The 16,840-nt window shown below is 31.6% G+C and overlaps 1 long non-coding RNA gene across 1 annotated transcript; it reads right to left on the reverse strand.

The window, feature by feature from the left end:
- Window positions 1–76: 76 nt before the first annotated feature.
- On the reverse strand, window positions 77–12,190 carry LOC107446713 (uncharacterized). The gene is made up of 4 exons (XR_015435232.1): window positions 12,058–12,190; window positions 10,139–10,364; window positions 6,168–6,397; window positions 77–1,298 (listed from the first exon to the last, which is right to left on the reverse strand). It is a non-coding gene; the product is annotated as an uncharacterized LOC107446713 (long non-coding RNA).
- Window positions 12,191–16,840: the final 4,650 nt, after the last annotated feature.

The following is a 16,840-nucleotide window of genomic DNA, read 5'->3' on the forward strand; positions in this document are numbered from 1 at the left end:
CAACTTTATGATTCCAAGTTATGAATCCGTGAAAAGTGCAGGGGAGGAGGATATTTAGAAATTTTATTTCTCACAATTTTGGTGAACAGAGTTTGTGTGGATCTGTCTAAATTCAGTTAAAGGGATTTATTACAAAACTTAATCCATCAATAAAGAAGAAACGAGACATGTCTGCGAATTTGTTTAGAGATATTATTTTTGAATGTTCTAGCATGAATACTAAAGGTTAATTTAAATAGTTTGTGAACTAATGTAAAACAAGGTTCATAAATTAAGCAATTAGATATAGCAATAACTGTTTAATTTAAAAAGTTTTGTAATTAAGTCACTTTTTCGAAGTTTGAATGTCAGGTTTTTGTTAAAACTAAATTGTGGCAAAATTTACGATCCAAATAAATACAAATTTAGAGAATTTAAGCTTAGATCATTCTAAAGCACTCTAGCATTGTAGTACCGAAAGTATAATACGACCATTTCTACATACTTTTATTTACGGATTTATTCACTTTAGTTCACATTGTATTAAGCAAATTCTATTCTTTTTGGTATAGGACTTCCTGATTGAAAACCCCATTCTACTTCACGCTAATATGAACCAAATTATCCCTCGTAAAAGAATAAACTAAAGTTCGAATTAAAACTTTTTTTTTATAACGGTATTTTTAAGCATTCTAAAAAAATATGGTTCACAAGTTTTCTTGGTACAAGACGAATGTCCAGTACAAATGATTTAAATTACTGGTATCATGGCGGCGACAGTTCTTTTTTTAAAAAGGGAGTGATACAATAAAGTTAAGCGACGAGAATAGTTTAGAGTTTAGGAAAACTGCGTGCCTGAGGAAGATAGAAATATGGCAGGATAATTCTTCTGCATTTAACAGAGATGTACCTGAAACATTTTGCTAGAAATTTTGAAAGTTTGCGCAGAAGGCTTAAAAAGTAAATCTTTGCAAAAAAAATTAAGACTAAAACTTTCTCGAATACCTTAAATTCCAGCAAAAGTTTTTTTAAATATTAAAGCCAAAATCTAATTTTTTTAACCTAGTATTTTTATCAATCAAACTTTTACATAGTTAATTTACTTTCCAAAAACAAGAGAAATTATTATAGATAATATCGGTATCAGAAAATTTTACAGATAACAATGAAATTTGCAATGAAAAGCACCGAAGATACGAGACCAGTCAATAGAACATAAATAACTGTTGAAGACCTGAACGCTGCAATTGTGCCAGATAAATCGCCATGAAGTTCGTCGTAGAAGGAAAGCATGAAATCAGTAATTCCTATCGGCCATTCTGAAAAAAAAAATATTTGTTACTTCCTAAGAAAGGAAAAAATGTTAAATACTTAAAATTAGTGATCTCAACACAAAAAATTGTGGCTACGACTTTACACTTAGGTGTAGCGAAAAGCCATACATACTTCTATTGATCTAGATATGTCCGTACATCAATAATGCTCTTTTACAAAACTTCCAGTAAAGTTTGTCATTTGTAGCTGTTTTACTAAAATTTATAATTTCCATAAGAGGACGCCATGTCAAGGAATAAAATTTTACTTATTACGATAAGATATAAAGCAATAGTCAATCATTTAGGATGTACGTATACAATATTTCTTAAAATTCGTTAAGGAAACACAACATTCAGAAGGCTTGAATCCAAAGCAAATAGAAATAGAATTATTTCTTTTACAGATTTATCTAAATTTTCTGAGAAAATTTAGATATAACTAGAAACAAACTTGTTTTTGTGGAATGTTTAACAAAGTGGAAATCTAACTTCTTTTAAACAAAAAATTTCGATTATTTGAGAATTTAAAGACTTACTACGACAAGATTTGCGGAAATATTCCTGAATGGGATGAGTTTGGTATCATTTATTGATTTCAAATTATATCTTAAAATTTATATGAACTCGCGATTTGGTATTAACTAGAAATAACACAATTTAAAAAAAATTTTCATCATATTCGGATAGATATTACACGAGTGTTTACAGTAAAAGAATATAACTTGGATTTTGCTGAATTTATATAAAAAACTGATAAAAAGGGACCCTTAAGCCAATGTAACATAGGGGTAAAATTCATCTAACATAACTGCTTCTTTATGTGATACTTATAAAAATTGTGTAAGATTGCACATAAAACAAATCTTGAAAAAATCTAAATAGATGTGGAAATTCCAATTGAATATTTCTTAAAATTTAATTCAACACTCCGTGTTATGTTAACAAATTTGCTGATTTTTTGCATCATTAAAAATATTTAGAACAGGTTTGACAAGATTTCACACAGTATTACACAAGGTAAAAGGAGTTTTCTCGTTCAAAACACTTCCGTCTAAAACTAAATTACAAAATATCAATTAAGCAATATTATAAGTGAGATTTCCGTTTTAAGCTTTAAAATGGCTCTGGGTATAATTCGTTAGCCTATAAATATGATTCCAACTTCATATTGTATAGCTGGGGTGGCCAACCTGCAGCTCGCGAGCCACATGCGGCTCTGAAGGATTATTTGTGGCTCTCGATAAATGTACCGTAGTTCCCTTCTCATTTTTGAGCTATTATATTTTAATATTTTTCTGAATCCATTTGCATAGGTGAGTTTTCCATTTCCAATATAATTATGAACCCAAAAGCATCTGAAGAATTAGAATTAATAAAGATGCAAGATGATAGAGCTCTACAATTAAAATATAAAACGACCAGAATCGAAGTATCCAGAATTAAAAAAAGACTGATTGTCTAATTATTTAAATATTCGTCAAGTGGAATAAAATGATTCACTTAAGTACATTGCAATGTACTTAAGTGAATCATTTTATTCCACTTCAAAATTCGTGAAATCCAAACACCGAACAGTATTAATTAACCAGCATCTCAAAGAATTACTGAGAAGTGCTGTCACCAATTATTCAAATTTTAAAGAATTATCAATAGTAAAATAAACGTGTTTATAATTTTTTAATTCAACACACATATTTTGTACTTTTATACATATGTTTTCAATAAATATAATTTCAGCAGAAAAAAAATTTTAATACCTTTTTTGCATACCTTTTAAATACGTATTTAATTGCAGCTCGTGAAAATTTTAAATTTTGAAAAATGGCTCTACTATCAAGGAGCTTGGTCACCTCTGTTGTATAGTGTAAAGTTAACTATGCTGACTCTTATGTGTACCTTATGGACTGTAATTATAAGTTATGTTGTTACTAAATTTTTAAAAAATATGGCGTCTACTTTACACTAAAATCTTGGTTCTCAGCCGTGGGGGTTTAAGGGTTAGCCTTCTAATGTGGTAAACCGGGCCCGAATCCATTAATGGCTGGTTGACAGTAATTTCGTTCCAAACTTGATCCAACCGCAGCGCTGATGCAAAATATCCTCAGTGGTAGATAGATCAGGTATTACAGTCACCTTGCCCTCAGGCTAACCGTGGAAGGTTCTTTTGGTCTTCCTCTCCATGTAACGCAAATGCGGGCTAGTTCCATCAAAAAGTCCTCTACGAAGGCAAATACCCCCCCCCTCCAATACTTGATTCAAAAATTCCCCTGTCTTCTAGATTCGGTCCAAAATTAAAAGGCTGCGTAGTTGAACATCACTAGTAGTAAACCCAAAAATTGGGTCTGCTGTTCAATGACGGTTATACAATATAAAATTAAAATGAGCTTTAAAATTTTTCATGAACTACTAAATGTGGGAGTCTTAAGCATATTCAATAGAAACTATTTAATTCAAAAAGAGTTTTATTATTTGTTTACCTTAACTAGATTCTTATCCTCAAGGTGAAGCATTCGTGTGAACATTTTGTAAATATTTAATATTCCAATATAATATTCCTTTATATAAATTTTATATATTTGTCAATGGTCAATATTTTGAGAATATCGCAGAACCAAATATGAACACATAAAATTTTATAAACATAACTTTAAAAGAACGTCTAACTGTGGAATCACCCTTTCAAAACTAATTTAGTTTTATTTTCCAAAAACCTTTCGGGCACGTTAAAACTATTTACTGACCAATTAGTAAACTAATCTTAAAATTGAATAAGTGAATTATTCAACGTTTGTGATTCAATAATCCCCCAAACTGTGTTTTAATAACTTTTTACTAACCATTTAATATACAAACATAGAAATCATTTTCGTATAAACTAATACACAAGTCAATATATCAATAGCAAATCTTAAAGGCCAAACTGAAAAAAAAACTATAAACCTATTCTTAAAAAATTTTAAAATTCTAATAATTTAGACATATTGAAAAAGAAATAAACTTTGCTGCCAGTTCATAGAAAGTTGAACAATTCGTCAAATTATAGACTTCTCAACTTAGCAAAAATATTTTAAAGTTTGGGTTGAGACTAAAATTTACCAGTATTTGCAAATTAAAAGAGAATACAGATTAATTGTTTGGAGTTTAAATTTATGAATGCTTATAAGCTAGATGGAGGATTTTTAAAAATTTTCAAAAGGATTTCTTCAACTAATTTTAAATTTAGATCGAATAACTAAGTTCTAGATGCGACTATCAGTACCTTATTTTTAAGCCTCCTAAATTATCAAGATGAAACTTTATAAATTTAATTTATACGAGTTTCTTCACTCTATTTCGAGTAATAGAATCTATGTAATATCCACAAACAATTAAATTTAACGATCTCAAATATTTATGGGCAAAAAATTTATAATTTTTATAAAAGTATTTTCAGATAATACTTATCAGTTTTAAAAAGTTAAATAGCGTTAAAAAAATTTGTCATTTTAATTTTAAACATACTTAAAATTTAAAGGCAGCCGACTTGCATATTTTTTTTTTACTTTTAGGAGTTTAAATAAAAAGATAACCTTTATTTAAAAATGATCAGATCAGTTTTGCAAAATTTTAGGTTTTCGAAATAAATTTTAGGACTTTGTGGAACCTCTAAAAATTACGAATTACGCCCTAAAAATATTTTATAGAATTTATTATGAGTTAACAGTCACCAGAGCGAATTGTGCAGTTTTTACTTTACGCAAGTGAAGCAAATTACTTTACTTTCCTCAAAGCAGGGAACTTCAAAATTAAAATACTCAAAATAAGATTCAACTGCATCAGAAAATTAGACAAGGAAATCAGGTTTAAAAACATAGCAATCATAAAGTTAAATAAATTTGAAGTTAATATTCGGTATACCTTGTGTTAGATCTGAAGAGGATAAAAAAGTAGACTCACTACTTGATTATTTTACATTTATTTTTTGTCAAACAAGTCAGTCTAGATTGATTAAAATTTAGATAACTTATAATTTAAAAAGAATATAGCGATTACAAACAGCTATAACTATTTAATCAAAAATTAGTTATCTATAAGATTAACATAGAATGTAGATCAGTGGTTACCAACTGGCTGCCCGCCAAGCGTTTTTTTTTGTGGCCCGTGAACTAAAATATTAGTTGTCATTTTTGTGAACAATTTTCGTAAAAAATTTATATGGGTTTAAAGTACTTTTCTTAAACCTAAACCTTAAAAAACCTAATTTCTTAGTTTCTGTGAAATTTAACATGTCAACGGTGCAAAAAAATTTTAATCAAAATCTACTTATTTTAATTTGTAATTAAATACTTTCGTTTTGTACAACTTGATAAAAATCTGACAGTAATATTTAATGCTCCTTCAAACATAAAAGAGTCCTATATAAAATTTTGATAAAGTTGCGACCAGCCATTTGACTGATGTTTTTAATTACGGCCTTCGGCCTCAAGTTGGAAACCCCTGATGTAGATGGAATTTTTTTCACGCTTGAAAACCCAACGTCAACCTCGATTTAAGGTTTTCATATAAAAGGTTGTTTTCCAAGGATTTGGATTAGGGTAATGATCATAGATTATAGCAGATAGTCACAGATCTAGTTTTGAGGTTAGAAGGTTTACGCGTAAACCGCATAACAAACCTTTTCAGGTTTACATTAAAAGGTTTTTGCTGAGTGAAAGTAAACATTATTGATATTTGGGATTAATTTTGAATTATCTGTATTTAACGCTTGCACTCTTTGAAAATTTTTAAGTGTTACAGTGACAGCTCTAATTCCTCAAACTGGAGAAAGAAGTTTATCATAACATAAAAAGGTATCCAGGGTTAAAATATAAGTTATGTAGGAAAAAAACTCACCCTTTTCTTTAAAAGCACTTTAGATGCATTTCCAGCCAAATATTTTCATTGTCTCGTCACCAGATAAATCCAAACATCTAGCCGAATATTTCCACCATCATTATTGTAGTCACATCTCCAAATAAAGTGTCTTTCCATGCATTTAGGCAAATATTTCCACCATCATTATTGTAGTCGCATCTCCAGATATATTCTCCATAAAACCACATAGATGTAACCTGGATGAAAATCTGTAAGAGATTGTGATATTACTTTAAAAAAACTAAAATTAAAAATAATTAAAAACGTCTTAAAGAGAGATCAACATTTTCAAGTGGTCAACAGTTTGAGTCTTCTAAATCTATGTAATTAGTATAAAAACACAAAAATCAGAACTTTTCGAACATTTGAAAAACTAAATAAAATTTTGAACTAATATTAATCTTCAATAGAGTTTATTATATATATTTTTTTTTAAGAAGTCCTAGCATTACCACCACAATTATTGCCAAAAAATTTTCAAATCGTTTCTTATTGTTGGCTTGCGTCGCACTAGAGCTGCACAATTTGCTATTGGCGACTGCCTGGGGAACATACCCGATTAGGATCCAAATACATGCAATCTCCAATTTTTGGATGGCCCTGCTTCGGTAGCCAGACGACCAGCGCGAAGTATTGCACCTCTCGGTGGATCAGTTTGACGAGGACTTTTTTTGTTGTATTGGAAACAGTGTCTTGACGATCAGTTCACTGCGGGACTTGATAATTTGTAAAATATGCTTTGATACATTAATACGAAGCACGAAGTTATTATTAATCTTTTTGGAACTGAACGCTGCAGTTACCTGAATTTAAAAACGAAACATGGACATAAAATAGGCAAATAACCAGAGTTCAAAATAATGGCAAAAATGAGATTTAGAAAGTCGTAAGGGAGACAAAATATTTCTAGAAATGCGATTAATGAAGCTTAAATTGCCTTTAGTTTTTAATTATAAAAAAAGTAGCACGCTTTGGATAGAGTAGGATAATTTTTTTTATTGTGTGTTTCCTTGTATTTTGGTCACAAATAGAAAATGCGCTAGTCTTTATTGGCATAAAATTGTTTTCTTAAAATCTTTCATTGTAATTAAAATTCCCGACCTACGAATAGCCTGGCAAACTTAATTATTGTACGAAAAGTAATGCAGATTAATAATTAAACTTAAAAATAGAGAAATAATTGAACATGAAAAAAAGCTTTAATTTAAAAATTTGAAATGAGTCTTTGAAATGCTTGGCAGAAAAAATTTTAAAACACTAAATGAGAAGTAGTAAACAATGACATTACCTACATTGTCAAACAAAATGAAACTACCAAGAGTGGTGGATAAATTGTAAAACAGATTCCTAGCAAAAAAATGACTATTGCATTTAGAAGGTCAGTATGCGAAACTAATGGTTGCTGGTTATTAATACTACTAAAACTTAGATTTAGGAAAACTATTTTCTAACTATACTGCGATCACAGCAACAAGAGAAAAATTCTTTTTAAAGTTAAATGAATTTTCCTTTTTATAAAAAAAGCATTGAAGTAAATAAAATAAGACTAAAAATTTATATAAAATATTGATTCGGAGTAATAGATTAAAATATTAGGATATAAGCAGTTTCTAAGAAAAAAATATTTTGCAAATAATTAGAAAATAAGAAATTAGCATCGATTTTCTCTTTAGAATTTTTGCAAAAACATTTTCGTATGGAATGATAAAATTTGAAAAAAAAATATAAAACTAACATAAAAATTCAGTAAATTGATAACGTATCTCAAACGCTTTCAAGTATTCTAAAAATTAAGTATTATAGCTATTTCATATTATTAAATCCTTAAATACGATGCACATTTCAACGCTAGCAATTAATATTAGGAATAAATATTTCAAGCACAACAAAGCGTTTAGGTGACCTTGGAAAACTAATAACAATAAAGTGCTACATGTAACTATTTATTGACTACTTATTTTACATTTGTTGAACTATTAGAAAACTAAACGGGAATACATTAAACCACTTTATAAGTATAAGCAAGCAAAATTTGGTATTACAAACTCCGTCTGGTTAATTTAAAAATTACAAGGCGCAATTATTGATACATTAAAATAAGTAAACTTACTTGATAGAATCAAAACTTCAATTTCAGGGCCCACAAACTCATAGACAAATTAATTAGTTATGCTTGTAACACCGAACGTGGGCGATGAAAAAGTAAATAATGCACTCTTATATAAGTTTTAAAAAAACTGCGCGTGAAATTACTTCCGGCTGCTGGGTTTTGCTTAATTAGTGAAATTTCACATGGACAAAGTCTCTTTATATAATAAATGTTATACATTTTCAATGGTCAATATATTTTGAAAATATCGCAGAAACAAATATGAAAGCATAAAACTTACTAAATTTAAAAAGTATAGCTGCTGAATCACCCTTTCAAAACTAGCGTAGTTTTAATTTCCAAAAAACATTTCTGACACGCTAAGAAACTATTTACTGACCAATTAATCAACAAATTATAGAAATTGAATAAGTGAATTACTCACTTAACGTTAATCACCCTAACTGAATTTAAATAATTTTTTACTAACCATTTAATATACAAACAATAGAATTTATTATTTTGGTATAAACTAATACACAAGTCAATTTATCAATAGCAAATTTTACAAGTCAAACCGAAAAAAAAAGGGAACTTTAAACCTATTTAAAAAATTTTAAAATTCTAATAATTTAAACATAATGTAAAAGAAACAAAATTTGCTGCCAGTTCTTGGCAAGTTAAACAATTTGTCACATTAAAGACTTCTCAACTGTGCAAAAATATTTTAAAGTTTGGGTTGAGACTAAAATTTACCAGTGTTTGAAACTAAAGAAAAATGCCGATTAATTGTTTGGACTTTGGAATTTATTTTAATTGTATGGACTTAATGAATGTTTACAATCTAGATAAAGAGGATTTTGAAAATTGAAAATTTTGCTCAAGGATTTATTCAAATAATTTTAAATTTAGTACGAATAATTAAGTTCTAGATTGACTATTAGCACTTATGCCTCCTAAATTATTAAAACGAAACTTCATATAAATCTAATTTATACGAGATTTTTCATACTATTTAGAGTAATAGAAGTTGTGTAATATCCAACAATTTAATGAACTGAAATATTTATTCGCCAATAATTCAGAATTTTTATTAAAGTATTTTTAGGTAATAGACTAGTACTTATCAGTTTTAAAAAGTCAAATAACGTGAAGAAAATTCGCTCATTTTAATTTTAATCTTTTGCTTAAAATTTAAAGGTTACTGATGTGCACAATTCTTTTATTCTTAGGCTTTGGAAAAAACAAAATAACAGATTTTTGAAAAAATGTACGACAACTCAGTTTTGCAAAATTTTAAGTTCTTGAAATAAATTTTAGAACGCGCATGCGTGTGTTCATAAGTGAAAATAGAGAGTCCCGTACAGAAAGTATTCCGAGTGTTAGAATTTGCCATTCAGTTATCACAGTGTAGAGAAGATTTCGCCAGCGTTACAATCAAGAATCTCCAAATGAAAACATACGCAGATGGCATAAGATGCTCGAAGAAACTGGAAGTTTGTGCAAAGGGAAAGATAGCGGAAGGCCACCTACCTCAGAATGTTCGACAAGAAAGGACTACCGCCTAGATGGGGTCTAGTTGACTAAGGAAAGTTGCATAGAAAAATCTGATGCATTTATACAAAATGTTGAAATTCCTTCTAAATTCTGTGTAAATTTTATCCATACTTTTTCATTAAATAGTTATAGCCGTTTGTAATAGTTTATATTAATTTTGAACTACCCTGTATTTAACGTTTGGAACCTGAAGATTATTAAGTGTTATAGTAACAACCCTAATTCCTCAAACTGAGGAAATTTTATCGTAAAAACGTAAAAGTATACAGGGTAAAAATATAAGTTATGTAGGAAAAAAACTCACCCTTTTCTTCCTAGACACTTTAGATGCATATCCAGCCAAACATTTTTTATTGTCTCGTCTCCAGATAAACCTACACATCTAGCCGAATATTTCCAGTCATTGTAGTCGCATCTCCAAATAGTGTAGGTCTTTCCATGCATTTAGGCAAACGATTCCAATATCATTGTAGTTGCATATCCAGATATATTCTCCATAAAAGTATTTTCCATGTAATCTGAATGAATATCTGTAAGAGATTGTGATATTACTTGAAAAAATTAAATACTTAAAAACGTCTTAAAACGAGAAACATTTTGAACTGTTCAAAAGTGTGAGTTTTCTAAATCTGCGTAATTAAAATAAAAATACAAAAATCAGAACTTTTCGAACATTTGAAAAAAACTAAAAATTTTTCTCTGATATTAAACTTCAATAAAGTTTTAAAATTTTTTTAGTCCTTCCAGCATTATCCCCACAATTATTGCCAAAAAGTTTTAAAATTGTTTCTTGTTGGTATACGTCACCCTCGAGTTTTATAATTGACTATTGGTAACTGTCTGGGACACATCCTTAAGGATGATCCAAAGAAATATCATCACAATTTTGATCCTCCGCAGAGGGGATAGCTCCCCTGCTTCGATAGCCAGCCGATCTGCGTGCGAAATCCAGCACTTTTCGGTAGAACAGTTTAACGAGGACCGATACCGAACCTTTGCAGGCCGATCAAAGTGGTCACCCACCAGCACACTGACCGCAACAATTAATGCTCGACTTCAGTATTCTATTGGGAATCATGTCTTGACGATCAGTCCACTTCGGGACTTATTCATGATTTGTACAACATGTTTTGATGCATTTATGAGAAGCACAACGTTGTTAATCTGTTTTAGAAATGAACGCTACAAGTACCTGCATTTAAAATGAAACATTGTATAAAATAAACTACCCGAGTTCGAAATAGCAGAAGTGAAAGTTTTATTTGGAAACTCACAAGGGTGATAATATATTTCTAGAAATTCGATTAATTAAACTTAGAAATTGTGTTTACTTTCTAATTGTTAAAATATTTAGCAGTCTTTGTATAATGTAGAATATTTTTATGGTGTACTTTGCATTCTGGTCACACAAAAAAACAAATTTACTAGACTTACGATATGCATAGCATAAAATTGACCAAAAAGGTAAATTTATTTAAATTTAATTTTCTTAAAGTCTTTATTATAATTAAGATTTCCAACCAACGAAAGTAAATACAAAAATAAGTTTACATAAATAAATGTTTTGTACAGACATACAAAGAAATCAAAATCCTAAAATTTTCAGCAATAAAACTGTTCCTAAAGTTTTTCAATATAGTGGAACTGGGTTTTAAGAGGCTTTTAAAGTTGTGTAATAATTTCTGTGTTTTTTTTATAGAGACTAAACCCTAGATTCTGTTTTGTGTTTATAATCAATACTAATTAGCAAACCTGTTCATTTATATTAAAAAATAATTTAAAACTATACACTTTTAAAATCCATTAAGGTATCAAAATACACAGAGTGGTAAAAATTTGTATACCATACTCACATTTTAATATCCAGGATTGGCTAGGAGCCTGCAAACTTAATTGTACGCAAAGTAGTACAGTTTGATAAATAATTAAACTTTAAAAATAACTTGAAGATAAAAATTTGAAATGAGTCTTGAAGGCTTTGTAGAAATAGTGTTAAAACCCTAAATGCGAAGTAGACTAGTAAACAAGGACATTACCTACTTTCTCATAAACAAAATTAAAACTAACAAGAGTGGTAGAAATATTGAAAATTTTATAGACTTGAGAAAAAAAATAAAACCATTGAATTTCGTTGCTCCGTATGTTAATTTGAAAATTACTCCGTTAATTTGAAAATTACTAGGCGAAATTATTCATACATTAAAATAAAGAAAGTAAACTTACCTGATCGAATCAAACTTTACAATTGCAGGACACACAAACTTCAAATCATAGACAGATTATTTACTTTTGTTTACAACACCGAAAATTCGACTCGTTCGTTGTAATGGAACTGGACAACTGATAAAAAATCGACACTCATACTCATATGTGTTGGTTATCTTAGCATCAGCCCCGCTAGGGGCTCCAACTAATTCATCTGAGTGGAAATAAATAATAAATCGCCGAAGCGCAACTGAGAGGTGAAAGTTAGGGTTCAGTATCTTTTACTGAGAGAAAATTAAAATGAAGTAGTGAGATTGAACAAACAAGTTTGAGAGAGAGAGAAGAGGTTTTGTGGCAGACTGCCTCGCCTCCCTTCGAGGTATTACCCCGAGCTTCACAGGTGCACAGTAGCCACATAGCCCCGGGGAAAAGGGGAAATACATAATAAATGCGCAAAATTATTTACAAGTATTTACAGCTATTTACAAAATTTACGGGACAAAACTCCGTCGGATAGGAAAAAGGCGGTTGCCGGGCTATATTTTATGTTGTCTTTGATGAGCTCAAAATCAAAATTTTTGAAGTAATTGCACGTATGACAAGAGAGTGCATCTCTGAAGAAACTTGCACATAGTTCAGCTATGTGCTCATCTATTTTGTTGATTTTTAACTCTCGTCTTAAATCTTTCATTCTCATGGATCTGGGGGCTCCTGTGATATATCTGAGGAATTTATTTTGAGTGATCTCCAGTTTCTTTTTTTGACTGACAGTGGTTGTGCTCCATGCAGGGGCTGCGTAGCTGATGATCGGTCGAATACATTGGAGGTATAGGGTTCGTTTTGTTTTGAGAGATAGTTTTGAATTATAGTTTAATATTGGTTTCAGAGATCTATAGGCTCCTTGCGCTTTGCTAATAATATTTTCAATATGGGTATTCCAGTTTAAAGAACTAGTAAGAGTGACGCCTAGGTAGGTGGCCTTTCGAACTAGTGGTATTTCATCATTGAAAAGAGTAATATTTGGATAAATGACTTTCTTTTTACTTGATTTCCTAATAATTAGTAGTGAAGATTTAGTGGTGTTGATGGCTACCTTCCATTTTGTGCACCAGGCTTCGATATGAGGTATGATATTACTGAGATTAGTAACAGACTTCTTGGGATTTATTGATCTGCTCATAAGTGCTGTATCATCTGCGTAGAAGGCTGAGGTGATGTTTCTCATATTATTAAAATTTGGAAAGTCTGCCGAATAAATTAGGTAGAGCACAGGGCCGAGAATTGAACCTTGCGGAACTCCTGCTTTAATGTTTCTAGCGGAAGAAAATGCTGTATTGATCTTAATATGAAAAGTTCTGTTTGTCAGATAATTATTAATTAGTAGTATTAGATCTTTGGGGATATTGAAATTTATGAGCTTGTATACGAGGCCCTGATGCCAGACTCGGTCAAAAGCTTTGGCCACATCCAACATCAGGAGCGCTGTTGTTTCTTTTTTGAAGAATCCTTGGTTAATATTCTCAATGATTCTCACTAGTTGTTTAGTGGTGGATAAATGTTCTCGAAAACCGAATTGTTCATCCGGGATAAAACTGAGATGGGGCTTTAGTCTGTTGAGGATTATCTTCTCAAAAATTTTTGAAAATACGGTCAGCAAACTAATAGGTCTGTAGCTTTCAGGATTTAGAAGATTTTTCCCCTGCTTAGGGAAGAGCACAACCTGAGCATGTTTCCATTTTGGTGGGAAATATTTCAGTTTCAGGCAAGCATTGATGATTTTTAGCAGCTGCTCGATGATGTTGGGAGGGAGGTTTTTAATCATGAGGTTATTTATATAAAAAATCGACACGCAGTCGACGAAAAATTAAATATCGCACTCTTATATAGGTTAAAAAAAACTTTGCGTGAAATTACTTCCGGTTGCTGGTTTTTGCTTAATAAGTGAAATTTCATATGGATAGAGTCTCTTTGTCCTAATGGTATTTTCCTTCCACCAAACGTTGTGAAGGATAGAGATGGTGGGTTCGAATCCAGCCGTAACCTGGTTGTATTTTTGGACTGAACTTCCTTATTTTGTGATATCTGATTTTCCACTTTACCAGAATTTATACGGCATTTCTTTGTATATATGAGCTCATAACCCTGATTATGTATGAACCGGGGCCTCCCTTACAGAGCGGTATCACTCGCCAAAAGCTGTGCAAAGCGTGGAGGTAGTGGGTTCGAATCCCGCTGTTACACTGGATGTATCTTTTTGCTGTCCTTCTATTTGACAAAGGTTTATAAGTCTAAATTGAGCACACATGCCTGCAAATGTATGTAAATCCAATAAACCACATAAATAATATGCATGTACTATGAACAAATAGTTGTCCCGCAGTGGACTGATCGTTAAGACACGGTTCCCAGCAGATCACCGAAGTCAAGCATCACTGGCTACGGTCAGTGCGCGGGAGGGTGACCACTTGGATCAGTCTGCGTAGGGACCGAGGGTGTGCGGTATTGGTCCTCGTTAAACTGTGCTACCGTAAAGTGCTCGACTTCGCGCGCAGGTCGTCGGGCTACCGAAGCGGGGGTGCCATCCCTTCCGCAGAGGATCAAAATTGTGATGGCATGTCTTCGGATCATCCTCCGGGATGTTTCCCAGACCGTCGCCAATAGCTTATTGTGCAGCTCTAGTGCGACGTAAAGTAACAACAACAACAACAAATAGTTGAGGTCTTCATGGCCACTGAGTATTGTCAATCCGCTAAACATTCTAAAGCGTAAAGGTCGTGGGTTGGGTTCCCACTTTAATCCAGAATGTATCTTTCATTCATACTATACGATTTTAATTAGTAACTTGTTGTGCCCTGTTCTTTCTTTTGAATTAAGCACATAGGTCTGTATTTATTTATTTATTTGAATGCATATCCAGGCTTGTATGCTCATCACAAAGTACGACTTATAAGAGCATGTCAACTTGAAGAACAGATAGTACAAGTAAGAGAAAGATATCATAAAGATACAGGATTGATATCAAACGGATATCATCCAGGTTTATGACGGAATTCGAACCTACCACGTCCAAGCTAACCGAAATGGCGGGACCAATCAATCAGGGAGGCCCTCTCTCAAACCTGTAAATTTGTGAATTTCGTGTCGATATTTACTCGTTTCAATTGAAAGAGTGGCAGAAAGTTAATAAACTTGTGCTTCAGCAGAAAAAGTTATGCTATGTATTATGCTATATATATGAGTTTACGAGCTCTCTTGCTTATGACCCAAGATTTTGCATTAATTTTAAAAAGAGAAGTGAGTAGTTGGTTTGATTTCTCTTTCAGGACTTTAGTCCCGCAGTGGACTGATCGTTAAGACACTGTTCCCAGCAGATCACCGAAGTCAAGCATCACTGGCTACGGTCAGTGTGCGGGTGGGTGACCCACTTGGATCAGTCTGCGTAAGGACCGAGGGTGTGCGGTATGGGTCCTCTTTAAACTGTGCTACCGTAAAGTGCTCGACTTCGCGTGCAGGTCGTTGGGCTACCGAAGCGGGGGTGCCATCCCCTCTGCAGAGGATCAAAATTGTGATGACATGTCTTCGGATCATCCTCAGGGATGTTTCCCAGACCGTCGCCGATAGCCCATTGTGCAGCTCTAGTGCGACGTAAATGAACTACAACAACAACTTTCAGGACTTTATGTGAACCCCAGTTATGACTCCCATCTAATATCACTCCCAAATATCTGAAATGGTTCTTTTGTGATTGTTTTGTGATCTGGTTGTTTATTTTGAAGATCAGACCCCTGCTTGAGTTGGAGAAATGGATGAAAACAGATTTGTCTATTGATAAATTAAGATTATTATTTATTAGCCAATTTTGAATAATATTGAGTGTGTTGTTGGTATTAATTTCTAAATCTCTTCTTGAATTTCCAAACGTTAATAGAATAATAACGTCGGCAAATGCTTGTATAATTTCATTTTTCTTGTCTGTATTGAGCAAGCTATTGATTAAAAAATTCCAAGCTGTCGGACCTATGCTAAAGCCCTGTGGGCAACCTTTGAGTATATGTTTTGTTTTGAATCTTTGATTTGTTGATAGAATAGCAATTCTATTACTGTTGATATCTTCTACCACGTGACATAAATTTTAAGGGAGATTTAAAGTTGAAATTTCTTTATAAATTAAATTATATTGTATATTATCAAAACAGCTTTTAATATCAAGGGAAGTGGCTGCAACATGTTTTAAGTTGTTTTTTAGATGTTTTAGATTATCTAGAAAATTTTGAAGAGCATGATTTATAGATTTGCCGAAACGAAAATCGAATTGTTTGTCTGATGAAATTTTATATTTTTCTATATAATAGTTTATTCTCTTGGTAATAAGTTTTTCTAGAAATTTGCCTAGACAAGGGAGTAGTGTAATTGGTCTGTATGATGATAATAGTATCTGATTTTTATTAGTTTTCAGAAATAGCAAGAAAATTATTGATAAAATAAATGAATAAATAAAAATTATCCAAAATTTATTCGTTTATTAGCTATTATTCGCTATTTCCCAAACAAAGAAAAAATAGTTATTTTTGTATACAGAACATTTGATTCGCGTTATAATATCGAAAAGTATTTTTAAAAAAATAATATAAAATAAATAAAAAAAGATTAAGATTGACATTCACAGGGTTTCGAACCCAGGACCTCCGGGACTACACATCAACCTTGCTCAAAGCGCTACCAACTGCGCCACGCTTCACATGGCAGCCTCGCGAATATTTAGCTTAATACACCTACTCCCGGTTAGTCAACAAAGCTTATT

Source organism: Parasteatoda tepidariorum, chromosome 7, assembly GCF_982258835.1.
Source record: "Parasteatoda tepidariorum strain Cologne lab strain chromosome 7, Ptep-v5.0, whole genome shotgun sequence".
Taxonomy (NCBI): Eukaryota; Metazoa; Arthropoda; class Arachnida; order Araneae; family Theridiidae; genus Parasteatoda; species Parasteatoda tepidariorum.